Below are 27,245 nucleotides of genomic sequence, written 5' to 3' on the forward strand. Positions count from 1 at the left end.
GATGAGTTTAATATTTAAATCAATAGACTGAGTAAAGCAGATGATCCTCCCTGATGTGGGTAGGCTTCATCCAATCAGTTGACAGCCTCGATGGAACAAAAAGACTGATCTTCCCTATAATAATAGGGAATTCCTCCTGCCTGACTGCCTCCCTTTAAATATCTATGAAAATCACAGAAAAAAAATCGCATAGAGAGAGAGCCATCCAAAACATACTAACACGATTATGACTAATTTTAGTGAAGTCACACTGGAAATGATGACAGAATATTTTTAAATTACCTGGTCAACTTAGATGAGCAGACGTTAAATAATCCAGAAAATAATGCCCACTTCAGCATTTTAAATTTCAGGCTACAGTCTCCCAAGGAAAGCCCCAGAAATTTCATCACTAACAATTTTAATATACACAAAGAAATGGTCAGATGTTACATAATAAAAAAATTCTAAAATTATAAAGAAAATTATAAGAAAAAGGTTTTAATGGACTTTTTAAAAGTTTCCCAAAATGTCAGTTCTTTTTAAGAGTTGTCCTTTCAAAATAAGTATATCATGATTAATATCAAAAGAACTTTGTGCTAGGTAATGTAGCAAAAATAAACTCACCCTAAAATAAATCACAATTGCACACTGTTTAGTAAATTTTATTTCTTCTTGTCTGCCCATTAAAGTTCTCCCTCACATCCTATCCACAGAAGAGTCAGTGCTTGGGGAGGAGACTGTGATAATGTGACTTGCTGGAAAGAACCATCTAAATTGGGTAGTACTTTCAGGAATTTATACAAGGGATTCTGAGACTTTCTCTCTGAAAAGAAATTGGGGCAGACTCTCTGTAAAACTCAGATGTATGTTTCTAACTATGTTGGAGAACACGCTTTTAGAAATACACTGATTAAGTAAAGGTTACTTTTCCTTGTTTATAAATCTTGATTCTGCCGGTGCTGGGTAGTTGGTGACTATGTGTAGAAATTATATGAATTTATGAGCATTTATTTGTTTAATATTTAAAAAAATCAAGCTCAGATTTCTGTAGCACATCAGCTAGTTCAAACTTAAACAGTGAAAAAAATATGAGAATTGTTTTTGTTTTCAAGCATTTATTCATTTAAAATTTTAGGAAGTAGAACTATGGTTGAACTTTGAATTAGAACTCTGAAAAAAAAAAAGAAAGAAAAAAGGCTAATGAAATATTAAAGAGACATCCAAGGAGCAGCAGGACAAGAATGAACCTACATGTTTCTTTCACAGAGAACCCTAAGAAACGGAAGAAACACTGGAAACAGGAAGAGTAATCATAAAGAGTAACCGTATTTGAATAACTAACTGTAATAAATGTAGGATAACATAAAAGAAATACATTATCCAACTATGTGCTCAGCAATCCGAGCATGAAACGTCAGTTACAGTATCTGTAATAGTGATGAAAATTTTTTTGAGTCATAACTGTTTTAGAGAACTCAGGTTTTATTAGTTTTGGTTTTAATTCAGTAGTATAAGAAATTTAATTTTGGGTGGTTTGTGATTATAAAAATGTAATTACCCTTATAATGTTAGTTATTTAGGGGAATGGACTTCCTTCTATTTAATAAAATACCATCTTCTCCCACTGGATGGCAACAATGGTTCAAAAATCAAAGGAGTTTTGCACACTGCCTTACTATGTTGACGATCTCAATTAGAGGACAAGTGAAACAACAAATATATGAACAGATAACTACAAAACCCCGATAATCTAGTTGTGTACCCCATGAGAGAAAGTGTGCAAGTTCATGAAACTGTATAGTATGTAGAAGTGAGCATTTTCTTTAAAACGTTACTGGGTTTTGTTTTATGATCTATTGACAATATTGATTATAGTTTTTAAATTAGAATAAGAAAACCATTGTAAATGGTATCATAATCCCAAGTGGATTAAGTGCCATCAGACATAGAAATGAGCTACATGGACATGCCAAGGCATCATTTTTCTCTAGATCAAATTTTAAAAGTAACAGTTTGTCTTGAACTACTTTAAAGTGGGACTACTGTCTTAACTATCTTATTATCCTACATACCCAAAACATTGGCTGGTACCTATGGATATTTATTGAACAGAAACAACCCAAAGATATACTCAATCTTATGAGAATCACAAGATTTTGTAAAATTCCCTTCCAGTTATATCTGGCTTTCCATCTTTGCAATTGTTGCAAAGGAATGTCAGCATTTATTTACCCACTCAACAGGAGAATTGAGGGCTTAATATCTATTGGTCACTTGCTAGGTGCAGAGACTTTAAATTCAAATAATGCCAGCTTCCTGCCCTCAGAGAATTGGCACTTTGATGGGGTTGAACTTGTAAACAAATAATTTTCAGAGATTCAGAAATATTTACAGATAGATAGCTATACATACCACAGTTAGAGAAGAATAAAAAGGGCAAGAAATTCCAATAAAGAACAGGTCTTAGTCTTCAAAAAGAAGTACCATTGAGGTGCTTTCCAAACTGTTCACCTACTAGTCAAAATAGATGAGTCCCTCATCAGTCAGCAACATAAAACATCAGTACCATTGCACTCACAAGAAAAATAGTTGAATTAGAAGTCATGGAGCTCCTGTTAAAATTCAGGCTAATAAAAATGAGATTCAGTGAAGAGATTCTAAGTGTGTGGAAGACATGAAGTATTTACACATTTAGAAAATGGAACAGGTTTGGGCTGGGTGTTTCTTCCTCCCCACACCCCTCTAAATCTTGGTCAAGAGATGCATGAGGGAGAGGGGTTCCAAGAAGACCGAATAGGAACAGCTCCACTCTACAGCTCCCCGCGTAAGTGATGCAGAAGACGGGTGATTTCTGCATTTCCAACTGAGGTACCGGCTTCATCTCACTGGGGCTTGTCAGACAGTGGGTGCAGGACTGTGGGTGCAGCGCACCGAGTATGAGCTGAAGGAGGGCGAGGCATTGCCTCACCTGGGAAGCACAAGGGCTCAGGGAATTCCCTTTCCTAGCCAAACAAAGGGAATTCCCTTTCCTAGCCTGGCTTGGAGGGTCCCATGCCTACGGAGCCTCACTCATTCCTAGCACAGCAGTCTGAGATCAATCTGCAAGGCAGCAGCGAGACTGGGGAAGAGGAACCCACCATTGCCCAGGCTGGAGTAGGTAAACAAAGCAGCTAGGAAGCTCCATCTGGGTGGAGCCCACCGCAGGTCAAGGAGGCCTGCCTGACTCTGTAGACTCCACCTCTGGGGGCAGGGCATAGCCGAACAAAAGGCAGAAGAAACCTCTGCAAACTTAAATGTCCCCATCTGACAGCTTTGAAGAGAGTAGTGGTTCTCCCAGCACAGAGTTTGAGATCTGAGAATGGACAAATTGCCTCCTCAAGTGGGTCCCTGATCCCTGAGTAGCCTAAATGGGAGGCACCCCCAGTAGGGGCAGACTGACACCTCGCATGGCCGGGTACCCCTCTGAAACAAAACTTGCAAAGGAATGATCAGGCAGCAATATTTGCTGTTCAGCAATATTCGCTGTTCTGCAGCCTCCTCTGCTGATACCCAGGCAAACAGGGTCTGGAGGGGACCTCCAGCAAACTCCAACAGACCTGCAGCTGAGGGTCCTGACTGTTAGAAGGAAAACTAATGAACACAAAAGACATCCATGCCAAAACCCCATCTGTACATCACCATCGTCAAAGAACAAAGGTAGGTAAAATCGCAAAGATGGGGAACAAACAGAGCAGAAAAGCTGAAAGTTCTAAAAATCAGAGCACCTCTCCCCCTCTAAAAGAACGCAGCTCCTCACCAGCAATGGAACAAAGCTGGATAGAGAATGACTTTGATGAGAGAAGAAGGCTTCAGACGATCAAACTTCTCCGAGCTAAAGGAGGAAGTTTGAACCCATCACAAGGAAGTTAAAAACCTGGAAAAAAATTAGATGAATGGCTAACTAGAATAACGAATGTAGAGAAGTCCTTAAATGACCTGATGGAGCTGAAAACTATGGCACGAGAACTATGTGACAAATGCACAAGCTTCAGTAGCCAATTCGATCAACTGGAAGAAAGGGTATCAGTGATTGAAGATCAAATGAATGAAATGAAGTGAGGAGAAGTTTTGAGAAAAAAGAGTAAAAAGAAAGGAACAAAGCCTCCAAGAAGTATGTGACTGTGTGAAAAGACCAAATCTACATCTGATTGGTGTACCTGAAAGTGATGGAGAGAATGGAACCAAGTTGGAAACACTCTGCAGGATTTTATCCAGGAGAACTTCCCCAACCTAGCAAGGCAGGCCAATATTCAAATTCAGGAAATACAGAGAACGCCACAAAGATACTCCTCGAGAAGAGCAACTTCAAGACACATAATTGTCACATTGACTAAAGTTGAAATGAAGGAAAAAATGTTAAGGGCAGCCAGAGAGAAAGGTCAGGTTACCAACAAAGGGAAGCCCATCAGACTAACGGTGGATCTCTTGGCAGAAACACTACAAGCCCAAAGACAGTGGGGGCCAATATTCAACGTTCTTAAAGAAAAGAATTTTCAACCCAGAATTTCATATCCAGCCAAACTAAGCTTCATAAGTGAAGGAGAAATAAAATCCTTTACAGATAAGCAAATGCTGAGAGATTTTGTCACCACCAGGCCTGCCCTACAAGAGCTCCTGAAGGAAGCACTAAACATGGAAAGGAATAACGGGTACCAGCCACTGCAAAAACATGCCAAAGTGTAAAGACCATCGAGGCTAGGAAGAAACTGCATCAACTAACGAGCAAAATAACCAGCTAAAATCATAATGACAGGATCAGATTCACACATAACAATATTAGCCTTAAATATAAATGGGCTAAGTGCTCCAGTTAAAAGACACAGACTGGCAAATTGGATAAAGAGTCAAGACCCATCAGTGTGCTGTATTCAGGAGACCCATCTTATGTGCAGAGACACACATAGGCTCAAAATAAAGGGATGGAGGAAGATCTACCAAGCAAATGGAAAACAAAAAAAAGGCATTAAACATCAAGAGACAAAAAAGGCCATTACATAATGGTAAAGGGATCAATTCAACAAGAAGATCTAACTATCCTAAATATATATGCACCCAATACAGGAGCACCCAGATTCATAAAGCAAGTCCTTAGAGACCTACAAACAGACTTAGACTCCTACACAATAATAATGGGAGACTTTAACACCCCACTGTCAACATTAGACAGATCAACGACACACAAAGTTAACAAGGATATCCAGGAATTGAACTCAGTTCTGCACCAAGCAGACCTAATAGACATCTACATAACTCTCCACCCCAAATCAACAGAATATGCATTCTTCTCAGCACCGCATCACACTTATTCCAAAATTGACCACATAGTTGGAAGTAAAGCTCTCCTCAGCAAATGTAGAAGAATGGAAATTATAACAAACTGTCTCTCAGACCACAGTGCAATCAAACTAGAACTCAGGATTAAGAAACTCACTCAAAACCACTCAACTACATGGAAACTGAACAACCTGCTCCTGAATGACTACTGGGTACATAACGAAATGAAGGCAGAAATAAAGATGTTCTTTGAAACCAGTGAGAACAAAGACACAACATACCAGAATCTCTGGGACACATTTAAAGCAGTATGTAGAGGGAAATTTATAGCACTAAACACCCACAAGAGAAAGCAGGAAAGATCTGAAACTGACACCCTAACATCACAATTAAAAGAACTAGAGACCCAAGAGCAAACACATTCAAAAGCTAGCAGAAGGCAAGAAATAACTAAGATCAGAGCAGAACTGAAGGAGATGGAGACACCAAAAACCCTTCAAAAAATCAATGAATCCAGGAGCTGGTTTTTTGAAAATATCAACCAATTTGATAGACCTCTAGCAAGACTAGTAAAGAAGAAAAGAGAAAAGAATGAAATAGATGCAATAAAAAATGATAAAGGGGATATCACCACCAATCCCACAGAAATACAAACTACCATCAGAGAATACTATAAACACCTCTATGCTAATAAACTAGAAAATCTAGAAGAAATGGATACATTCTTGGACATATACACCTTCCCAAGACTAAACCAGGAAGAAGTTCAATCTCTGAATAGACCAATAACAGGCTCTGAAATTGAGGCAATAATTAATAGTTTTCCATCCAAAAAAAGTCCAGGACCAGACAGATTCACAGCCAAATTCTACCAGAGGTACAAGGAGGAGCTGGTACCATTCCTTCTGAAACTATTCCAATCGACAGAAAAGAGGGAATCCTCCCTAACTCATTTTATGAGGCCAACATCATCCTGATACCAAAGCCTGGCAGAGACACAAGAAAAAAAAAAGAGAATTTTAGACCAATATTCCTGATGAACATTGATGCAAAAATCCTCAACAAAATGCTGGCAAACCGAATCCAGCAGCACATCAAAAAGCTTATCCACCATGATCAAATGGGCTTCATCCCTGGGATGCAAGGCTGGTTCAACATACACAAATCAATGAACGTAAACCAGCATATAAACAGAACCAAAGACAAAAACCACATGATTATCTCAATAGATGCAGAAAAGGCCTTTGACAAAATTCAGCAGCCCTTCATGCTAAAAACTCTCCATAAATTCGGTATTGATGGGACGTATCTCAAAATCATAAGAACTATTTATGACAAACCCACAGCCAATATCATACTGAATGGGCAAAAACTGGAAACATTACCTTTGAAAACTGGCCCAAGACAGGGATGCCCTCTCTCACCACTCCTATTCAACATAGTGTTGGAAGTTCTGGCCAGGGCAATGAGGCAGGAGAAAAAAGTAAAGGGTATTCAATTAGGAAAAGAGGAAGTCAAATTGTCCCTGTTTGCAGGTGACATGATTGCATATCTAGAAAACCCCATCATCTCAGCCCAAAATCTCCTTAAGCTGATAAGTAACTTCAGCAAAGTCACAGGATACAAAAATCAATGTGCAAAAATAACAAGCATTCTTATACACCAATAACAGACTAACATAGAGCCAAATCATGAATGAACTCCCATTCACAATTGCTTCAAAGAGAATAAAATACCTAGGAATCCAACTTACAAGGGATGTGAAGGGCCTCTTCAAGAAGAACTACAAACCACTGCTCGATGAAATAAAAGAGGACACAAACAAATGGAAGAACATCCCATGCTCATGGATAGGAAGAATCAATATCGTGATTGGTAATTTATAGATTCAAGGTATTGCCCAAGGTAATTTATAGATTCAATGCCATGCCCTTCAAGCTACCAATGACTTTCTTCACAGAATTGGAAAAATCTTTAAAGTTCATATGGAATGAAAAAAGGGCCCACATTGCCAAGACAATCCTTAGCCAAAAGAACAAAGCTGGAGACATCACGCTACCTGACTTCAAACTATCCTACAAGGCTACAGTAACCAAAACAGCATGGTACTGGTACCAAAACAGAGATATAGACCAATGGAACAGAACAGAGCCCTCAGAAATAGTACCACACATCTACAATCATCTGATCTTTGACAAACCTGACAAAAACAAGCAATAGGGAAATGATTCCCTATTTAATAAATGGTGCTGGGAAAACTGGCTAGCCATATGTAGAAAACTGAAACTGAATCCCTTCCTTCTTATACAAAAATTAATTCAAGATGGATTAAAGACTTAAATGTTAGACATAAAACCATAAAAACCGTAGAAGAAAACCTAGGCAATACCATTCAGGACATAGGCATAGGCAAAGACTTCATGTCTAAAACACCAAAAGCAATGGCAACAAAAGCCAACATTGACAAATTAGATCTAATTAAACTAAAGAGCTTCTGCACAGCAAAAGAAACTACCATCAGAGTGAACAGGCAACCTACAAAATGGGAGAAAATTTTTGCAATCTACTCATCTGACAAAGGGCTAATATCCAAAATCTACAAAGAACTCAAACAAATTTACAAGAAAAAGACAAACAACCCCATCAAAAAGTGGGTGAAGGATATGAACAGAGACTTCTCAAAAGAAGATATTTATGCAGCCAACAGACACATGAAAAAATGCTCATCATCACTGGCCATCAGAGAAATGCAAATCGAAACCACAATGAGATACCATCTCACACCAGTTAAATGGTGATCATTAAAAAGTCAGGAAACAACAGGTGCTGGAGAGGATGTGGAGAAATAGGAACACTTTTATACTGTTGGTGGGACTAGTTCAACCATTGTGGAAGATAGTGTGGCGATTCCTCAAGGATCTAGAACTAGAAATACCATTTGACCCAGCCATCCCATTACTGGGTATATACCCAAAGGATTATAAATCATGCTGCTATAAAGACACATGCACACGTATGTTTATTGCGGCACTATTCACAATAGCAAAGACTTGGAACCAACCCAAATGTCCATCAGTGATAGACTGGATTAAGAAAATGTGGCACATATACACCATGGAATACTATGCAGCCATAAAAAAGGATGAGTTGATGTCCTTTGTAGGGACATGGATGAAGTTGGAAACCATCATTCTCAGCAAACTATCGCAAGGACAAAAAACCAAACACTGTATGTTCTCACTCATAGGTGGGAATTGAACAATGAGAACACTTGGACACAGGAAGGGGAACATCACACACTGGGGCCTGTTGTGGAGTGGGAGGAGCGGGGAGGGATAGCATTAGGAGATACACCTAATGTAAATGATGAGTCAGTGGGTGCAGCACACCAACATGGCGCATATATACATATGTAACAAACCTGCTAATTGTGCACATGTACCCTAGAATTTAAAGTATAATAAAAGAAAAAAAGAGCTGCATGAGAAGAGTGCCCCTCATCCCACAGGGTCATGAAGAAGAGCCCTAGCTGAAACTCTTCTCCCCAGTGTCCCTCTCCTTCTATTCCTTCTCCATTCTTCTCCTGAGTCTAGCCTTTTGCTGAAGAGCCCTTAACAGAGATCACTACCCTATGATCCTGCACATCCACATCTGCGACTTTAATGTTCCTTGGAAAGGGTTTACATAGGATTGAATGGAGGGAGGGTTACTATAGTTTTTACTTCTTCTCTAAGCCATGTCTCCTCTCTCACACACCAGATTTTAGTGGCTTGACTTCTGCGAACACAATTTTCTGTCAGACACTTATTTTGTTGATTTAGTTCTGTTGGTAAACATTGGATCACAGTCTTATAGTCATCCCCCCGCAGCTAGAACTGTGAGCTACTAGGAGCTAAAAATAAGAGGGTCTCCTAAGCATTTAAACAAATATTGCCGTTCAACAGAATCTCTTTCTTTATTCTAAGAATTCAAAAAATAAGGTCCGGGCATTTTTTTTCACATAGTTAAGTATAATCTAGCTAAAAATAGTGCCATGTTTTAATGTCTGTAACCTAGAATTCTTATCCAAGCAAAAATATTTTCACTTCTTATACCCCCATTGTGGTAAACCTTGCTTAAGGAGATTAATTCATAGATATATAAGTATTTAGTTTTAAATGTGAATCTCCCTAAAGAAAAACATGTTTTCATTGGCTGATAAAATTCTCTCATCTCCTCAATTACTTTGCTGTCTCCAATGTAAGTCCTTTTTTAGGAAAAATGGGATGACAGCTGGCATTATTTTGTCTCTGTTATGTGCATGGCTGACTGATAAGCAATTTACACACATTCTCCTCTTCAGGTCTTATAAGGAACATATGTCTCTCTTAGGGAGACATATTATCTCCATTTTTCTAAGAAGAAAAGAGACTTGGGGGATTAAGTAACATTTCAAAGACAATATAGAAAAGTGTCATTGCTGGAATTTGAGCTATGGTCAGTCTGACTTTAAAGCTCTACTTCTAGATTTGTAAAATTTAATCTGTCCTTGACACAGGCAATTAATAGAAGACTTTTCCTCTAGCACTGGCAGAGGAAAGGATTAGAATAATGACATAACTTTCTACAATATGTAAGACCATGTACACCCAACATCACATCAACGATCATACAATTGAAAATGTGGTTTAATCGTATCCGTAGATATGTTTTGTCATAGGTGAGACCCGCACTTCAATAGCAACAATAAAAAATGAATTAGTATTTAGATTATAAATTCTAGCACAAACACCATATCTGCTTTAACATTCATTGAATTTATTGAAATAAAACCAGTCATATAAAATGACTTAATGATGATCTTATGGAATGTCCTGTAGTTCTCAGTGTATGTTTAGGACTTCCTGGTTTCCCACTCTTACCGTAGACCAGGGGATTACAGCCTGTGCCTGTTCCCTTCAGGACCCAGCAGGTGGATGTTGCATGTTACCCTCTCTTATCTTGTAAGTTACTTGCCAACCAAGAAGTTGAACAATGGCCTATGTTCTTCATATAAGACAGCAGAACATTCCAGGCCTCTCTTGGTTCAAAAACTTCTCAGTATTGGCCTAGAGGCTTTGACATCTCTGCCTCACTTGGAATTTGCAGGGGCTCAAAGTCATAGCTTTAGGGATGCAAGAACGTAAGCTTCACCTCGAACATAAACTTCACCTCCAACTTTTGACTCCGTTTATATTTCTCAACTATTTGTTTCTGGCCTGTTTCTTCTCTGTCTTGATTTTTTTTTTGACTGTGCAATTTATTTACTTTAATTCTGCTTTTTTAAAATTATACTCTATGTTCTAGGGTATGTGCACAACGTGCAGGTTTGTTACATATATATACATGTGCCATGTTGGTGTGCTGCACCCATTAACTCGTCATTTACATTAGGTATATCTCCTAATGCTATCCCTCCCCCCTCCCCCAACCCCACGACAGGCCCTGGTGTGTGATGTTCCCCTTCCTGTGACATCTTGATTTTGGTGCCAAATTAGTCCTTCACAAGAACCAGTGTAAAAGTAGGCCCTGCTGTTTATTCTAAGTTTTTCTTAAATCTTCTGATTTTCTTCCTAGGTATGTCTGCATAAGCTTAACTATAATCAGTCCCTTTTTAGATCTAAATTTTATTGGTGCTCCTAGTATGTTATCAGGAGAATAGGTTTTGCTGCACATCATAAAAATCTGGATTCCAATAGGCTTAAACTATCCATTATTCCACATAGCAAGAGCTCCAGAGACAAGGCAGCCTTCAAGTTTGGTTGACTTGGTGATGTCATCAAGGATTCAGGATCATTTCACCTCTTCTCATCCATTCTTAGTTTAGGCTCCATTCTCAGGCTGGTAGAAATACAGCTGCAGCAGTTCTAGTTTTCTCATTCTGACACAGTATCTAGAAGGGAAGAGACCATCCTTTCCTTGAGGTCTCTCTTTGAGCCAAGGAAATGTTTCCTGAAGGTCCCTGCAGACTTCCTCTCATGTCTCATTGGTCATATGCCCATGCTTGAACCCCTCACTGGCAAGAGGGATGGATCTGCAATGATGGCCTCAGGTCAGTCACCTGGGTAGAATGAATGTCAGGGAATCTGCCACAATATTCATATGTAGTGAATTTCTTCCAAATTTGTTATAAATAGTGATGATGGTGGCATACTATCTGGTTGTGTGCATAGTGCCATGACATTAGTATGTTGCAAACAAAGAAATATTTTACATGGTATAGTATGCTCCAGATTCTTGGGTGCAGAACTAAAAAGTATATTTGATGCAATGTTCCTGTTACATTTGCAAGACCTACTACATGCTGGAGTTCTCTGATACAATGCTAATAAACTTATCCAAAGCTAAAATTTGAATGAATTGTATTATCTACTTTATCCTTGTAGAATAAGAATGCATCCTTTAAATATTAGTTGTAATAGGAATGTTAAGTGATGCTTTTCACTGTTGCTTAATTTTAGCAGAGGCCACAGGGGCTGAAAAAGAAAAATCAGAGAAATCGGTCTGGCTATGCAGGATATGCTAAGAGACTGTGATTCTGTTTTTGCCAGCATTAACAGATCATCCACCTCCATATCACCAAAAAGAAGAAAGTTAAAAGCACCAGTAGATTACTTTGCTGAAGGTTGTCACTGAGTGTGTGTTCCCTTCCTTTGCTATGGGTGAGTGGAGATGGGTGTACTGCAAGAGAGGGAGGCTGCAAGAGCACCACTCACAGAGCTTGGCATATGCCCATAAGTATTTGGAGGAGGTGGCGACCAGTATTTGATGCCTACCTGAAAATGTCTAATGGGGAAGGGCTTGCCAACCACTCTGAAGGCAGAGCAAGGAGAGCTTACTACACAGTCAGAGGAAGCTGCTTTCCTACCAAAAGCAAGGACAAAGTATGTTTCCCATGATGACCAAAACCCACAGGAGGATGGTCGTCATGAGTCTTCTTAACAGTGATGTGAGTAAGAAGAAAACAAGGAAATTAGAGTGTGGTGGAAGCCAAAGAAAGAATGGGCAGCAATTACAAACGTTTATTAGATGTCAAATGCCCATTGGATTTGGTGTGAAGTTCATTGGTACCTTTGGTGGTGAAGGAGCAAGCCAGGCTGTAGCAGACTGCATTTTCACAGTGATCAGTTGTAAGTTTAGTGAAAAGGAATCGAGGGAATTTCCATCTGTATTCATTATTTGTTGCTTCATAACAAGATCCCCCTTACCCTCAAAACCTAACAGCTTAACACAGCACACATTCATTATTTCACAGTACATGTGGGTCAGGTATTTAACACACATGGGTCCCCTGCTTTAGGGCTTCTCTGAAGGCAACAATCAAGGTGCCAATCAAAAGTGGAGTCTCATCCAAACACGTGACTAGGAAGGAGCTGCTTTCAGGGACATGGGATCCTTGGCAGAATTTAGTTTCCACAGGACTGTTGGACCGAGGGCCTCAGTTCCTAGCCAGCTGTTGGCAAGAGTCTACCATTAGTTCCTTGCCACATGGGCCCCTCTAATATGGTGACATATTAGTTTTATATCACCGGATAACAAATTACCAGTTTTAGAAACTTGACGGAATCCAGAGGGGCTTGACTAAGTTCTGTGAATCTCATAAAGCTGAAGTCAAGGTATCAGTCATGCTGGGTTCTTTTCTGTAAGATCTGGGAGAAAATCCACTTCCCAGCTCACTCAGGCTGTTGGAAGCATCTGATCCCTTGTGGCTGTAGACCCGAGATCTCTGTTTCCTTGCTGGCTGTCAGTTAGGGCCTGCTCTTTGCTCCTAGAAGCTGCCTGCATTCTTCATCATGTGGTCACCTCCACCTACAAAGCCAGCAATGGGGTGTTGAATCCTCATGCTTTAATTCTCTTACTTCCCTTATTGCCACCAGCCAAAGAAAACTATTTGTTTTGAAGGACTTGTGTGATTAGAATAAGCACACCCAAATAGTCTCCTATCTTAAGGTCAACTGTGCCATGTAACATAACATAACAATGAGAGTGATATCTTATCAGGTCCGTAGGTTCTGGGGATTCGAGTACAACATCTTGGGGTAGGGCAGGTTAGAAATTCTGCCTATTGCAGGCAGTTTGATTTATCAAAGTGTGGTGGCTCAGAAAGAAATGCAGCCTCCCAGCAAGATGCACAAGTGGTCAGCAGGGTCAGAGTGGTGTGTAACCTACTCGTGGAAGTGGCATCCATTACCTTTGCCATATTCTATTGGGAGAAGCAAATCACAAGACCTTGCTCAAGGTATGGGGCCTCCACTAGGGTATGGATCTGCAATGATGGCCTCAGGTCAGTCCACACCTGGGTGGAGTGAATGTCATTGAATCAGCCACAATATGCATAGCAGGCAGTGGTGGTCACTGGGGTCCATCTCACCATGCCCTGTTTGCCATATCTTCCAATGTTTCTATTTTCTCCTAGGAGTAGGAGGCCTAGAGTGAGTAGGAGTTGCTATGGAAAAAAGTTTTGGGTCAAGTGGGGAAGTTTCCAAATAGAGTTGAGAACAAGGAAACACACAAATTAGGGAAACACAGAATTATCGCTGGATAGTACAGGATAATCCCTTAAGGTAAAAGGTTAGGAATTTAGCTATTAAAAGACTCACAAAATGCTTCTAGTTTTCAAAATTCCCAGTCTAATTTGTGTGGCATATATAGATACTACATGGCATTTCTAGATTCATAAATGGTCCAAAGGACTTTGACTAGCTTAACTATAGTAAATGTACCATTCTTTGTGAGACTATCTGATGGGCAGCCATGGCCCCACGGAGATTTTCTACCCCAAATCCCACAAATTCCCACTCACATACATATTTATTTTAGGTGACAATAACCAAAAAGTTGGTCAATATAATGGTATAATTAAAATGTAAAATTATTGTTAAGTTAGGCAAAGTCTAACTGATTTCAAAGTTTCTTCAGGATTCTCCAACCTTGCACAATTTGAACAACTGTGCAGTGAATCAAACTACTGACAGAAACTAGCATACAATAAGCAATTACAAAGTCTGCAGTAGTATAACTCAGGCATAATACTGGGCAGCACAATATTGTTCTGACCTTAAACAAATTACTTAACCTCTCTGAGCCTTAGTTTTTTTCATCTTCAAAAATTAGAGCAATAATGTCTCTTTCAGTGAATTAAATGAAACAACACAAGTAATTAAAACAATGTAAGGAATACATGGTATTATTTATCCTAAATAAATTTTTCCATTTCATTGTTCAATTTACTCCAAAAAGAATTATTAGTCCAAATGTTGCCATTCCAATCTAAATTGTTGTAAAATCAAGTAAATGTCTAAGGTCTATTCTAAGATGCTACAAAAACTTAAAGCAACATTTTATATTTCCTTTTTTCTCATTGGGAGGGGAGTCTAAAAACAATGCAACCCCCTTTTCAGTAATAGACACTTTCTCCTAATTTTATATTTGTTCAAAAGAGTAATTTACAATCACTTACTGTGTTCTAATGTTGGCAAAGACCCTATTATTTCTCTAATGGAATTGACCTATAAATTTTCATACTTCAAAAGCCTTAGTAAATAAATATTAATCAGAGGATCTCACAAAAACTGTTACTGAAAAATGTACATATGAGTTCAACCAAGAAAGAAATGAGTATAATAACAATGCCACTCAATTTTAATATTGGAGAACAAAGAAGATGAATAGCTAATTTATGACAAATTAGAATTTACTCATTGCCAAAATACAATGGATCATTTGTTGCAGACTCAAAAAGGTAAGATAGTAATGGAATTTCATAATATTGGCTTTTCCAGTAGGCTTTTTTTGTTGTTGTTCATATAAAACTTGAATTTTTCAACTTAATTAAACTGGAATTTAGAAAGTAGTGAAGTATATTTTAATTTATTATCTGTTTTTCATAAATTGACCCATCACTGACAATCAAAGAATATATGCATATAGACATTACTGTCATTCTTATATCACAAGCCACATTTAGTGATTAATTTAAATGACTTAATATGGTGCATATATGAAATTAAAGGCTGGAGTGATCATCTAAAATTTCCAATCACTTTTGACAGCTTGATTCTACTCTGCTTAGTAAGTAATATTTGATGTAATTGAATTCTCACATTATAACCTATTTGGGCCTGTTAGAACCATTGAATATGACATGTAACTATTAATGCCAAGAACAGGCACAAAATCACACACATGTGCACTTGCACATGCACACACACACACCTCCTCCCCTAGGAATACTCCTTAGCTATGTTATGTACATGTTTATTGGCTATATAATGCTCATTCATTAATGCAACGAGCAAACAAAATTGAGCCCTACATCATTGTGTCAGGAATTGGTCTATAGATAAAATATTAAACAAGACATAGTCACTACCCTCAAAAAGCTCACGCATCAGTCAGAGAATAAAATAGGCAATTATAATTCCCTGTCATAGAGGTACAAACAATAGAAGTATCATAAGATCATATAAAAGGCCAACTTCTATTCTCTTACCACAATCAGTAGGCTACTTCCAGGTGGGTAACCTTGACCATGTGAACATAAAAAAATATGGATGACTTTTTACATCAAAATAGATGCCTTTAGAATCTTCATTCATGGATCTAGTCAATCCATGAATCCTACTAACTATGGGTTTCTTTACTTTGAGTTAAAACACATTAAAAAATATTTATCTAGTTTGCTAAAATACTAAAACTAAAGCCATTTTGGTCTGATATTAATATACTCCAGCTCTCTTATGGTTGTTGTTCATGGTATATCATTTTCTATTCTTTTACGTTCAATCTGTATCTTTGAATCTAAACTCTGTCTCCTGTAGACAGCATATAGTTGGATCACGTTTTTAACAATCTAACCTGATCATCTGTCTTTTGATTTTTTCTATAATCCGTTCACCCCCAACCTTTTTTTTTTTTTTTTTTTTTGAGATGATGTCTCCATCTGTCACCCAGGCTGTAATTCAGTGGCATATTCTTGGCTCACTGCAACCTCTGCCTTCCGAGCTCAATCTATCCTCCCACCTCACCTTCTTAAATAGCTGGAAATACAGGCGGGTACCACCAAGGTTTTCGACTTGTAGTAGAGATGGGGTTTCACCATGTTGCCCAGGCTGCTCTCAAACTCCAGGGATCAAGCAATCCACCCACCTTGGCCTCAGAAAGTGTTGGGATTACAGATGTGAGCCACCATGCCCGGCCAGTGCACTCACTTTTAATGTTAGTAGTGATATGGCTGGATTTATATCTGCCATTTTGCTTTTTCTGTGCTTAATGTCCCATTTCTTCTTTTATTGCTCTGTTCCCCATTTATTATCTTCTTTTGTTTTATGTAGATATTTTCTAATGCAACCTTTTTATTTCTTTAATACATTTAATTATATTTTTCAAAATATTTTCTTAGTGATTGTTCTAGTGCTTACAGTATACATCTCGACTATACTATTAATACATTCCATTTCAGGTTTATGCTAACCAAAACCTAAAAATTAAGTGAAATATAAGAACTTTACTCCATATGGCTTCATCCCTTCCCTCCCTTTTTGTGTTATTATTTATTTTTTGTGTTACTATATATCTATGTATTCTAGAAATTAGTATCACATTGTTATAATTTTGTTCTACAAATTTATGTCTTTTTACAGAAGCAGAGAGAAGGAAAATAAGTATGTATTTATAGATTTTTTACTTTAACCTTTTAATTTACTTTCTCTGGTTCTCTTCATTTCTTCCTGATAATTGAACTTACCATTTGTTATCCTTACATTATTTTAATGCAGCTTTGTGTCTATCTGCCTCCATTATGCTGTTTTTGTCACATGTATTACAAAATTCTGTATTTTCTAAGCCCAACGACACAACTAACATCTATATATGTATACACATACAGAAATACATAGATATATATTTGCGTTTATGCAATTACTTTTAAAATCAGTTAAGAGAAGAAATGAGAAAAAAATATGCAATTAAACTGTTTTTTGTAATTACATACCTAATTACCTGTATGAGAACTTTGGTATTTCTCATAAGGGATATCTGCTAGCAACAAATTCTCTCAGGTTTTGTTTATCTGGAAAGCTTTTATTTTGCCTTCATTTTTGAATAATAGCCCTTTTTCTGGCTATAAGATTCTTGGTTGAGAGGATTTTTTTTGTTTGATTTTTTTTTTCACTTTGAACACTTTGAATATGCCATTACATTGCCTTTTGGACTCCATTACTTCTCATAAGAAATTATCTGTAATCTTATTGGGGTTCCCTTGTGTTTGTTTAATTATTTTTCTCTTATTGCTTTAAGATTTCTTCTTTCAACATTTTTTACCATGATACATATGACTGTAGTTCTCTTTGCATTTGTTCTACTTGGACTTTATTGGATAGGTAGATTAATGTTTTTCAAGAAATTTGGAGACCTTTTAGACATTATTTCTCCTAATTTTTTTTCTGCCTCTTTTTCATCTCCTTCTACAACTCTAAATATATGTATATTGGTGTGTTTAAAGGTATTTCACATTTCTCTGAAGCGCTATTCATTTTCTTATTTTTCTCTTTTTTCTTTAGATTGTATGATCTCTATTGATCTATCTTCCGTTTCACTGATTCTTTTTTCATTTTATTGTACTTTTCAACTTTAGAACTTTCATTTGGTTATTTTAATACTTTCTATATTTTCACTGATATTTTCTGTTTGATGAGACCTTGTCATCATATGATCCTTTAATTCTTTAGACATGGTTTGCATAAGTTCTTTAAACTTTGTAATAGTTGCTTTGAAGTCTTTGTAAGTTCAACATCTTGACTTTTTCAAAAGCAATTTCTATTGCCCGCTTCTTTATCTTGAGTGTAGGTCATGCTTTCCTAGTTCTTTGAATACCATGTAATGTTTTATTGAAAAAAAAATTGGTTTTTTAGGTAATACCTTATCTATGCACTTTTTCCTCCCTAAGCTATCATTTAATTTTAAATCCTATAAATATTTTACAAAATAATTCATATGATAAATGTTAATAACTAACCCAATTTATAAAATTTTGAAATCCTCTCATTTTCTAGTATATTCTTAGATATAGTACAGTGTCAAATACATAACAGGAACTAAATAGTATTTGTGAATACATAAATTTTATGCAATGGATAGAAGATAGGAAAGGCTGTGGCATAGCTGGTGGTGGCAAGCAAAGCTAGAGGACTTCAGTAGGATTCCCACCAAGGTAACCAACTGGTTTCCTTTATATGGCCCTTGCTCCATCACATATTCTCAACACAGCAGCCTTTAACAACTTTAACAAAGACATCTTTAACAAAGACTATCAGTCACTTTTCTGTTCAGAATCCTCCAGTGGCTTCCCATCACCCTCAGAGTGCAAGGCTCCCATTGCATCTCTGCCTTATCTCCTGCTACTCTTCCCACCTTAGTCTATTCTGCCACCCTGGCCTCCTTTCAAGGTATTCTCCCTGCCTCTCTCATTTGCATCTTAGATTATGTCTGCTTAGAACGTTCTTCCCTAATAAATTCACATGATTCTTTCTCCTACGTCCCTCCAATCTTTCCTCAGATGTCACTTTATCCACCAAGATTTCTTAGCCTCTCCTTCCTGTTGTGTTTTTCTCCTTGGGATTTATCATTATCTAATTACTACATAATTTACTTTTTTACCTCACTGATTTTCCTTCTCCTCTACTAGAATGTGAGTTCTGTGAAGGTAGGCTTTGCTTCTTTTGTTCCTGTTATATCCCCAGTTCATTGAAGAGTATCTGGCACATAGTTAACAATTCAAAAATATGTGTAAAATGTATAAAATAAATAAACAAACATGGCAGTATGAATGGCTAATAAATAATACTTCATTCATTCTACTAGTATGTATTGAGTACCAACGATATGCCAGGAACTCTTTTGGGCACTGAAGACACATTGGAAACCCAGACATATGAAATCCCCCTCCTCATGTAGCTGTGGGGAACAACTAAAGGAAGAATATAATTTTTGTTGTTTAAATATATTATGAAGAAACCTATGACAGGGTAAAATGCAAAAAATATGAGAAGATAAACACTGGTGACAAGGAGTTTAGTTTAGGGAATATCTCTGTATGGAGGTGACATTTGTTAATGACGATTATGGTGATGGTAATTAATGATAGTGAAGAAGATGATAATGATCACTGTAACAATGAGGAGGAAGACAGTGATAATAGAGGTGGCCAAAAATTAAGCAGAAGGCTGTGGGTACTAGCTGTAGTTTTGTAAAATTTTCACTATGTAGTGCTGATTCCCCAGAACAAGTTGTCTGTTGTATCTAATTTGTTAAATGCTTAAATGAGAGATTGTGTCAAAATGTGAGAATAGCACCATTAGTACCCTTCCTGATTCTGTTACGTCTTGTTCTTTCCCAAATTGCTTGTTTACTCTTTTTTAAAAAAATCTCGTATACTTTCTAGGAAGGATCACAATGTATTTTAAATGAGGCCATAACCATCACTACTCCTTACTGAATAGAAAATTACATAATACTCAAGAGATGTCAACAATAAGTTTTCATTTTAATGAAGACTTTGACCTAAAGTAAATTGCATATGTCTAAGCTCATTTCAAAAATCAATTAAATCTTCCAGCAGGAGACCAGCCAAAGAAGTTCCAAGAAATGATTTGCCTGGACAATGACATTACTATTTCTTCATCTGAGTAGTAAATCATGTTCCTAGCCTCACCACCCTGTCACCTCAACTCTCCAAAAAGGCTTTAGTAGTGCAAGTCCTTTCCAGTATAATCCTGACACTTCCAGGCATAGAGCACAGTATATATCTGAAGTCAGCAATCCTCTTACTTGTCTCAATAGTAACATAACTTTTTATTCTATTGTAATTCATTTTATATATATATATAGTATGTTAGCCACCAAGATTTTTATTTATTTTATTTTTATTTTTATTTATTTATTTTGAGACAGAATCTTACTCTGTTGCCCAGGTGGGAGTGCAGTGGTGCAATCACAGCTCACTGTATCCTTAACCCCCATATAAAATAATTTTGTTTTCTATTCACTTTTATATGTCTAGATATCTGAAGATAACAAGTACATGATCAAAAAATAATTAAGCAGCAGGACAGTCCCCAGGTGGCAAGAGATTATTTCAATTATTTAAAAACAGAATATGTGAACTTGGCAAATATTGCACAGCTAATGCAAAAGAAAAGATATGAAATGAAAGTGGTATCCTTCTTAAAATGCAAACTATAAAATACATTCCAATGTATTCCCATTTGTTTATTATAACTTAATATCTTTAAATTTTTATCTTTGTGCTCTCCTTTTCCATACCATCTTAAAAGTTACCTCTTCCATCAGCAGTCAGAAGCATGCAATTGCCTCGAAAATTCACAGAATTTTTATAGATAACTGAAAAAAGGAGCCAATGTTTGTTTGTTTGTTTAAATAAACTTATATGTTAAGTCAGGGGTTGATATCCTACTTTTGAAAAGACAAAAATGCTTAAAATTCTATCATCATAAATTCTATTTGTCTTACAGGTATCAATTGCCAAAACAGAACACTATACTAAGCTAGTTACGGGATTTGTATAAAAATAATTTTCTTTGCTTTTTTTTATTTTTTTATTTTATTATTATTATACTTTAAGTTTTAGGGTGCATGTGCACAACGTGCAGGTTTGTTACGTATGTATACATGTGCCATGTTGGTGTGCTGCACCCATTAACTTGTCATTTAGCATTAGGTATATCTCCTAATGCTATAAAAATAATTTTTTAATGTTAGCATTTTTATTACATATATATGCATCCATAAAAGCAATATATAGTACTGTTTTACATGCATTTAAGTTTGGTATAAATTGTATAAACATCACATATATCATACTGTGAGTTGCTTTTTAAAAAACTCAACATTATGTTTTAAGAATAGCTAGGTTGATATGATTAAAGTTTGTTCATTTTTAACTGCTCTGTGGAGTACCCTTATGTGAATATTTCACAATCTAATTTATCCACTATTTTATTGGTATACATTTAGATTGGTTTCAATTGTTTGTTATCACAAGCATCACTACAATAAACATTCTTGTACACATCTTTTTATGCTAGTTTATATAAATCATTATAGAATAAATACCTAGATATGGAATTTCTAGGTCACATAAAATGCCCAAATTCATATTTACTAAATAATATCAAATTTTTATCCAACATTGTTGTACACAATTTACCTTCTCAACAGCACTGTAGGAGAATTTCCATTTCCCTACATCCTTACCAATAGTTGGTATTGTCAGATACTTGACAATATGAGGATAGAAATTTCATTTACTATATTTGCATTTGTTCCTGAGAATAATTTATTCATATTCCCTTATTACATTTTAATTCATATTTATTACTGCGAATAATTATCTCTTTATGAACTTATTGACTTCTGAGGTTTTCCTTTCTCTCTTATGACTTTCCTGTTCATGCCTTTGCTATTTTTTGACTTGGACTTTTAGTGTTTATTAATTTGTAGAAATGTTTACCCCTGCATAGACTAACACATAGTAGTTGTTAGTTGAAAACTGACAAAATCTTGCTAATAACTTCTCCAAGTCCATGTCTTATTGTTTGTAGATATTTTTTGTGGTGTCTTTATCATGTAGAAGATTTTTAGTTTTGCTGTAGTCAAATTTATCACACTTTATTTTTTAGGGCTTGAGATCTTATAACTGGTTCAATAAATCCTTGATTATGCTGTAAAAGACTTATTTTTCAATTGTTTTCTTAGAAAAGTTACAAAGTTTTATGTCTTATATTATGATCTATCTACCTGGAATTTATTTTGCTCTAAACTATGGTTCTAATTTTACTTTGACTCTATGTGGAAAGCCAATTGCCCTTGTACTGTTTATTAAATAGTCTCTCTTTTCTGCATTTATTTAAAATGGCATCTTTGGTAATGCCAAGTTTTTATAATTCTGATTCAAGGTTATCGATTCTCTCTTTTATCAATAACATATGATCTTACATATTATACTGTTATTTTAAGGCTTGATATTGGGTCTTGGTACTTTACTATTTTTCTTCAAAAATTATTTTTTATTATTGCACATAAAGAGTAAAAGCTCTGGCTGGTGAATTTCAATGAAAATCTTATTGAGACTTAAATTGAAATTGTAACAAATATGTAGCTGGGCTTTTGGGTAGAAGTACAGATTCTTCTTTACTAGTGAGTCTTTTCTTCAATAAATATTTATTTAGGATTTCTTTCATCTTCTTTTTAAAAAACAAAACTCCTAAGCTTTTTTTCTTAGAAGTTTACTTACATTTGGTTAGAATTATTCAAAGGGTTCCTGGAGTTTTTCTTGTGATTGTGGAAGTATCTTTAATTTAATAACCTTTTATGGTTGCTAAAGCTTTTTTTCTGGGTATACTAACACATTTGTAGGTTGATAATTTAATTTGCTGAATTTTAGAATCTTTCTAATATTTATCTGTAAATGTTCTTAGATTTTCTAATCATATTGTCTGCAAGTGAAGGTCATTTTATCTCTTTATTTATGTTTATAACTTTTTGTTTATTTTCTTTATTACATTGTCCAGAGCTCATGGACAATGTTGAATAATAGGGGTGACAACAGGCATCCTTGGCTTCTTCCAGATTTTAATGGGAATATTTCTAGTGTTCTATCACTAGAGAGGCCATACAGCATAGTAGTTAAAAATTCAAGCTTTGGGGTCAAGTAGGTTTGAATTTAGATTCATTCACCTAAAAAGTTGTGTGATTTGGGGCAGATTACTTAACTGTGTGTCTGTATGTTTTTCCATCTTTAAAATAAAAATAATAATACTTATATGAAAAAATTGCAAGGATTAAGTATATATATATGTATGTATGTGTGCGTGTGGACATAGATGTGTATGTACTCATGTGCATGAGCATATATGCTTATATGCACATATACATATGAGCAGTCTTCAAAACATTTATGGAAAATGTGTATTATTAAAAAAAGCAGGAAAATAAAGAAGCAGGATCCTGAACTATGCGTGTATGTGATGAAGTGAGATTGAGGAGCAAAATGGATGTGTGAAAGGGTATATAAGCAAGAATGGCCCTTCTTGAACAGAAATTAAAAATGGATATGAAATTTTTATTGCATCAAAATAAACTCATACTATTTATAACATGTATAAACAGGATCTAGATTTAGGCACTAAGAAGGATAAGATATCAGTTTTAAAAGAGCCCCTTTAGAGCAACATGCACTAAAATTGAAACAAGAACAAACATCAAATTCATGATGAATTTTGTTGGTAGAAGAATGTGGTGAAATCTCTGGTTCTTTACAAAAAGTTTAGGGGGGACAATGCCCCAAAGACATTAGCAGTTTACAAATGGATAACTCAATTCAATAAGGAATGGGATGATGTTGAAGATAAAACCTGCAGTGGCAGACCATCAACTGAATTTGTGAGAAAAAAAAATAATCTTGTTGATGCCCTAATTGAAGAGGACCAACAATTAACAGCAGTAACAAACAATAGTCAACACCATAGACATCTCATCTGGTTCCACTTACAAAATTCTGATAGACAAATTAAAGTTATGTAAACTTTCCACTCAATAGGTGCCAAAACCATTGCAAATCAGACAAGAGCAGAGCCTTCAATGGAAATTTTAAACATATAGGATCAAAATTTGGGAATTTTTTGAAGGATTATAACTGGAGATGAAACTTAACTTTACCAGTATAGCCCTGAAAACAAAGCACAATCAAAGCAATGGCTACTGAGAGGTGGAATTGATCCAGTCAAAGCGCAAGTGAACCAGTCAAGAGCAAAGGTCATGGCAACCTTTGCATTTTTTGGAATACTCAAGGCATTTTTCTGGTTGACTTTCTGGAAGCCAAATAATGATAACATCTGCTTATTATTAGAGTGTTTAGAGAAAGTTAGCTAAAGCTTTAGCAGAAAAATTCCCAGCAAAGCCTCACCAGAGTCCTCCACCATGACAGTACACCTGTTCATTCCTCTTAATAAACTGGTAATTTTGTGAGAATTCCAATGAGAAATGGTAGACACCTGCCTCACAGTCCTGACTTGGCTCCTTCTGACTTTTGTTTCCCAATTTTAAAAAAATGTTTATTATTTCCAAGGAATTTCCCTGAAAAAATAATTTAAATAAATAAGTAATCTTTAAAGGGCATCCATTTTTCTTCAATTAATAATTTAAAAGATTGCACTGACATGGTTAAATTCTTAGGATCCTCGGTTCTTTAGAGATGGACTAAATGGCTGATATCATTATTTACAAAAGTAGCTTCACCTTGATGGAGTTTATGATGAGAAATTAAGTTTATTTTTTTCTTTTTATCTTTTAATTTCATTTTTTCCACAAACTTTTCAAAGTCTCTTCATATATATAGTATTTACAATCATGCCTAAAACAAATTAAACCCTCAATGAGTATTTAATAAGGATAATAAACATAGTATGTTTATTGCATATTGTGCTAGGCTCTATATGCTTAAGGAATTTTTGATGCCTCCTTTTTCTAAAGTTTTCTTCATAGTTGATGGTTGAATTGTTTCAAATGCTTTTTGTTCATCTAATCAGATAATGATATGCTTTTTGTTATTAATATTCCAAAATGGTGGTTTAAACTGATAGACTTTATGCCACTGAGCCATCTTTATATCCCAGGCTAGCAAAAAATATAATGTGGTCATGATATTTTATTGTTATTGTCAATAATGCTGTTGTTGGTACACAATATTTAAAATATTTTTAAACAGTTCCATTGAGTATAATTGATATATACAAAATGGCACATATTTAATATATACAATTTGGTGAGTTTGGATATATGCATATACTTATGGAAACACTATTACCACCAAGGCAATAGGTATTCATGACCTGCAAAAGTCTCCTTGCATCCTTCTGTTTTTGTGTGTGTGTGTGTGGTAAATATACTTACCATTACATCAAATCTCTTCACAGATGTTTAAGTGCATAGCACAGTGTTGTTAACTATAAGCACTATGCTATATAGCAGGTCTCTAGATCTAATTCATCTGGCATAACTGCAACTTTATAATTGAACAAGAAATCATTTCAGTTCAGCATAATTTATTCAAAAATATAGTGCTTATTCACAAATAATCTTTTCCATCCTTTTGGAAACAAGTTCTTCTCATAATATTTTGTTCATACGAATGTTAATGATTTCTCCGTGATAGTCTTGCAAAAAGAAGACAGCTCCTGAACTATGTGTGTGTGTGATGGGGTGGGGCTGAGGAAAAAAATGGATGTGTGCAAGGGTTTATAAGCAAGAATGGCCCTTCCTGACCAGTAAGGGAAGTTCAGATTAATAAAGGAAACTTTACAATCTCCACAGAAAACAGAAGAGCTATTTCCTGCAATAAGACACTATCTACTCCATCAATGACCTAGGAATGGACGTAGATTGGTGTCTGCTGGAGACAGAAGTGCCCACATCAAAGAATCCTTGATTTGCATTGATCATCATTAATCTCAGCAGGAAGTTGGACCATATACTAAGCTAATAGGTTAGTAACCACCTATAACCAATGACTTTGTTTTCATTATTGTACCACATATACAATTGACAGTTATCATGAGACCAATTTAAATTGTGAGCTTTCAATGAAAAATTTACCCAGAGATTCTGTTCCAATCCCTTGACTGTTGTTATGTGCTGAGTTGTGTCTTCCCAAAAGATGTTGAAGTCCTAACCTCTGGTACCTGTGAATGTGACCTTATTTGGAAATAGGATTTTTGCAGATGTAATCAAGTTGAGACGAGGCCATTGGGGTGGATCTAATCCGGTATAACTGGTTTCCTTACAAGAAGCTGACACACAGTGAGGGAGACTGCCATTTGATGATGGAGGCAGAGACTGGAGTGAACCATCTACAAGTTAAGAAATGCCAAGGGTTGTAGGCAACCACCAGAAGCGGGGAGAGAGACATGGAACACTTTCCTTTTCAGAGGCCTCAGAAGAAACTAACCTTGCTGACACGTTGATTTCATACTTCCAGCCTCCAGAACTGTAAGACCATACATTTCTGTTGTTTTAAGCCGCCACTTTACACTGCTTTGTTCCAGCAGTCCTAGGAAGTTAACACAGCCTTAGAAACCACTTCACGACACATTCCGTTCTCCCCTCTTCTTAAAATCTCAGTGGGCTTAGGTGATAGCAGCATATCTTTCTGACCATATTGTAGTCAGTTTCCTTGTTGCTTACTCTTTTTTTATTCACAGATGCAATAGACTTTAATCTATCACAGTAGCTTTTTAGTACAATCAGCACAGGAAACACTGTCCAGCAAGCACAGCACATATTTTTTGGCTTTCGTGGAGGGCATGCACAATTGTTAGGTGATGAGGCTAAGGTATGTGATTTCACCTTGACATCTCCCAAACCTTCTGAAGTCATCTACATATAGTCCCTTCACTTGTAGCTTCTAACACCTCTTTAGAGTCCGGCTTCTGTCCTTAGCAATTGACAAGAACTGCATTTAGAAAACTATATTGGAGAGTCCATTTGGTAACCAAATTCAGAGGTCTTTTCTTAGTCCCCAGCTTCCTTGAATTGTCTGTAGCATTGTATTTTCTTGAGTACTTTAATCTTCTTGAAACTTTCTTTCCCTCTGATTTTCACAAAGTGCATTATTCTAATATCTCTATTATTGATTACCTATTTCAATCAATGATTGCCTTTTTCCAGTGCCTTTTGCCTGCTAAGTGAGACATTCCCCAATATTCTCCTCTCTTCTCTCTCTTACAGAAATGTTTTCACAAAAATGTCTTCCCAATTGCTTGTGATTATTTTCTTTGCTGTCTTAGAACAATTAGTCTGTCCCATTTACATGGTACTTACAATTTTTTACTTTGATGGTAAGCATGTCTGTGTGTACA

The sequence above is a fragment of the Pan paniscus genome, chromosome 7 (genome assembly GCF_029289425.2).
Source record: "Pan paniscus chromosome 7, NHGRI_mPanPan1-v2.0_pri, whole genome shotgun sequence".
NCBI lineage: Eukaryota > Metazoa > Chordata > Mammalia > Primates > Hominidae > Pan > Pan paniscus.